Raw genomic sequence first — 4,797 nt, 5'->3', positions numbered from 1 at the left:
CCCTCTTTGCAAAGAGAGTCATGTCTCCCTGCTTTGGAAGACCAACCCCAGCCTTGCCTTTAGTCTTCAGTCCACTTTATTTCTCAAAAATCTTGCTCTAGACCCCTGCCAAACACACATAGATGGCTCTCAGTATGAAGGGTGTGGCCAAGAGCTAAGAATTCATAAGATTGTCTGTTACTATGTGCATTCATTCCAGTCATCTCAAGTACTTGTGTTACTAGGCAACCACAGGGTGTCTGTAAAAATGCATTTGGTGTCCAGGACCAGCACCTTACCACTGCATTTTTTTTTAACAAAAGTATATTTGGTTGTAAAATATTAATCAACTTTAGAAAATGCCTTTACAAAGATTCATTTTTATATATTTCAAAATATTGATAAAAAGACTGAAAACTTGTTACAAAACTCAGGGCTAATTCAAATGTGCAAAGCACTTAACTTCAAAATAGAATATAAAATATTTTTAGAACTAGGTTCATTCAGATTGATTTATTAAAGTACCTTTTGCACTTAATGGAAGATACAATTTCATGCCAGTGAAGATTAGTAAGTTATTTGTATAAAAGTTTATCACTATATGATTTTAATTGGTGTCTGGACCAAGTGACCATCAACCGTCAATGTGGTGAAGTTTACATTCCAATTATCTTTTCATTGACCCATAGTCTGTATCTATCAGGGACTGCCCCCTATCATCCCCAACCCACTTTGAATTCCTTTTCTCTACTGCCACCCCCATCCAGCAGGATCTGGATTAGCAGTTGCTCCTTTCTTCTTACATCAACATGGCTACTTTGATATAAGATTTCTGCTCAATTATCCAGTCTGACTGGTGCCCTTGGTGTTCTTGGGTACTGAAGAAATCAATATGGTCATGCATACATCAGTTAGCTGTTCAATTATTAACATTCTTCTTCTCTCCTGTTTCCCTTCCTTCCCCAGTATTATAATTGAACAAAGTAGACATGAAGCCAGCAAACAGCTTCTGAGCTTAAGTGAACTGTGCTCAATTAGGTTATGCTTTGAAAGACAACAGAGTGAGTTTCTTTAAAAATATTATCCACAGCTATTTCATTTCATGATGGGATGCTATACACCTTCAATTTTGTTGTACACTTTAATGGCAAATAACCTTACTTAGAAAAGTATTTGCAAACCATAACTGTCTTTTTATTTTAACTCTGGGAGGTGCCCATGGAAATCCATAATTATAACAGTCATAATACATAGAGGATAAGGATATATCTCCAAACTGGAACAGGCAGTTTTAAAGGGGTAGAGGAAAATGAGTGATCAGATAGCCACGTGATTAGACTTTCATGAGCCAACTAAGGTGCTTGAGTATTCTTGTAGTCTGGAGATCAGGTTGTAAAACAACTAAGGCAGCCTTAGGACACTGTGTCCCCATTCTTGGAGGTGCATCTGCTCTGTGAGGAGTGGAGATTGTGACCATAAATCACATGTAAGGCAATAAGTTACTGACTGAGGTAAAAGTCAGATGGCTGCACAATCATTTGTTAATAAAAACCAGAATGAGAAGAGGGAGCTGAGCTAGAGTCTCCCTTCCGGCAAATGAAACAGACTGTCTGAAACATAAGAGCAAGATACAGTAGGGCTGAGGATGACACTTGTTTCGTTGCAAGACAGTCTGTATCTAGTCATAGATGTGGTGAAAGATGTAAGCTGGGGTCAGTGTATAGAAACCCCTAGGAGACAGAGTTTAGAGTTCTGAGGATTTGTGTCATAAAGTCTGCTATAATTGAGGGAGACCAGTTTTTCATTTGCAGGAAATGAGGTTTGGAAGGAGAGGGACTCAGACATAGACAGGAGAGCTGCATGTAAGCAGCCTATAATTTGAGCTGTAACAGCAGCAGGATATGTTAGTCATAATTTAATGGTCCCTATTCCACATGGACCCTGGCACCAAGTGACACAATGACATGTCTCCTGTGATCCTCAGAAGCACATCAGCACTGTAATGCCAGTTCTGTTTTTTAAAATCAGGAACACGAGAGCTCCCAAAATGCATTAACCTCCAGGCCTGATCCAGCTCACAGGCTCCTTACATACTGAGTCCATGCTGGTAGTGTCCAGCTCTGGTCCATACAGAAATACACCTAGGATGAAGCTTTGTAAAAAAAAGTTTCTAAAAAGTCCTAGAATTGAAAGTATAACAAAAAGATTTTAATTTTATTTTTGTGTGCAAATATTTGATTTTGTGTGTATGTGTGTGTGTATGTGTGTGTGTGTGTGTGTGTGTGTGTGTGTGTGTGTGTGTGTGTGTGTGTGTATGTGTGTTGCATGCATTCCTGGTGTCGACAGAAGCCAGAAGAGGTCAACAGATCCCCTTGAAATGGAGTTACTGATGGCTGTGAGCAATCATATGGGTGCTGGGAAGCCATTTCTGATCCTCTGAAAGAGCTGCCTGTGCTCTTAGAAGCTGAGCCATCCCTCAGGACCAGTCCTAGCATTCAAAACAGAAAGGTGGGCAGTGAAGAATTTTTATTTTTTTATCAAATACTCATTGCACTCAAAGATACTTTTAAACACAAAATTTTGTCTTTCTGTATCTTTCACAGGGACCTCGAGAACAATACCTACTGTGTCTAGTACAGGATATGAAGAGCGATAACAAGGAAGGTCAGCACAGGGAATTTGTTTATGGCCTTGGCATGTTTGCCTCTGAAGCTCACCCCCTGTTTGTGAGAGGCAATTTTCAAAGGCTGTTGCCATAGGGCAGCTCCTGGGGATTGAAGGTTGCGACCAGAAAAATTAAGGAAACATCACATCCTGCATTCAAATCCATGTTGCCACCAATAGCAGAGTACACATACAATTTCATGATCTGTTTATTAGTTTCATAAGAAAACTCCCATTTATCTGTCCCAATTTGTAGGGCACCATGACCTTTATTATCCTCTGTTTCCTGAAGTGGACGGGTAGGAAGCCCATAGGATGGCACAGTTGGCGCTTCTGTTCTCTATCTACTCAAGTTCCTCTACCTAGGAGGTGATTTTCAGCAATTCTGAAATAAGGTTGTTGGGAACGGCTCCCACCATTGCCAAGGTTTGGATCTTTTGACTGCAACTTTATGAAAAGCCTTTTAAAGGGTACCATCCCATAAAAAAAGAGGCATTCACACTCTCTGATGGCACTTACACAGGTGACCTAGACCAAAATACATTCAAAACTGTCACAGTAATATTCACTCAAAATTGGTGAATAGTCAAGCAAAATGTTTTGCAAGACAAGTGAGGTTTTTTTCAGGACTGAAAGGCACTATAACAGCATCAAATGATGCATTCAGTGCTGGCATCAGCCCTGGACCACTTTGTAGTGAACACTATGGTCTGGACATAGACTTGGGGACCAAGAAGGAAAACAGAAGGCTCAGAGAAATGCTGACAGTCTTTTGAATCCAGTTCATACTCTTACCTTACTTGCATACGAACAGAGACAAAAGACACCAGATTCACCTAAATTGAGTACAGAAAAATTCTTTCCAATATCTTAGAAGATGGTAGTTTAAAATTGGTATTTTTAGAGAGTAGCTTGGCTGGTTTCCAGTTTGGGCAGAACATTTAATTTGAAAATTTCTATTCCCTGGAATTCTCATTGTCTTTCAACTCAATACACTTAAGAACACAGAGGATAACTTGAAATTATCTTCAATTTGTTTGAATCAAACTTGATAAAATTAAAAAGAGCATTATGTCAGGAAAGTATTAATCTGATGAGTGTTCCTTGGTGCCTCAGGACTAGTTTCTAAATTTGTATAGTTTAATGTATATGTTCAATGGAATAATCTTATGGCCCCTCACAATCCTAAAGATTTAATTTCCCTAATCTGTGAATAGCATCACTGACTGGCTAACTTCCATTATCTGCCTATGACAGAGACATCAGCCCTCACATGATTTCAACAGCAGATGCCTCATAGAAAAAGCAAGAATAATGTGAAATCTCATATAAAGTTTATTACTCATGAGGAGATGGGGGTGGAGAGATGATTCTTAGCAGCATAACTCATCAGCAGCCAGCAGCTGCTGCTTATAAAATTTAAATTAAAAAGTAGACGTTGATTTTCTATGGGTGTCTGGTATTTTGACATGTCATAAGCACTGTGAGGGATATTAGCATTTGCTCAAACTTAATATTTTTTTAAGTGCTTGAGGTTATTTAGTGATGGCTCCATCTTGCACTTTATTTAGTTTTGTTTGTTTTTCTTGGGGAAAATATTTAAGAGGAGATTAAGCAGTAATCATTTAATGAAATTAATGGTAATCTTTCCGCTAAGCTGGCGTGTTTTAAGAACTGTTGCATAGACTTCTGAAAGTGCTCCTAAGGTATATTACATGGTTTCTGTTTAATTAATAATGCTGTAAGTGCGAATCTGCTTTAAACAGAAATCATTATTCACATTTCAAGGACCATTGAATCCTTTAAATATAGTTAGGGAAGAACAGAGTGCCAGATGTAGTGAAATACGTTATTCAGAAAATAAACAGCTGGCGAGAGAATAAATTATCTCTGTTTTCAATACCTCATCCCCTGGAACATGGTCAGCATATTCTGGAAAGCCATCAATAAATCATGGGGTGACAGATGAGTCTGATCATCTCCTGATTTTAAATAATCTGCCCTTCTGTGTGACTGACCTACATTTTGCTCTTCACACAGACTGAATTAACTGTCTGGAAGGATTCTAGACAGAAAAGGAAATCTTGGTGTGATGATAAGGGCCAGGGTGAGCCTGGAGAGAAGCATAATCATTTTATGTCTACAAAGTACATG

This window comes from Peromyscus leucopus, chromosome 17 (assembly GCF_004664715.2).
Source record: "Peromyscus leucopus breed LL Stock chromosome 17, UCI_PerLeu_2.1, whole genome shotgun sequence".
Lineage (NCBI taxonomy): Eukaryota > Metazoa > Chordata > Mammalia > Rodentia > Cricetidae > Peromyscus > Peromyscus leucopus.
The sequence above is the reverse complement of the archived record's forward strand: the minus strand, read 5'-3'. Positions refer to the sequence as shown.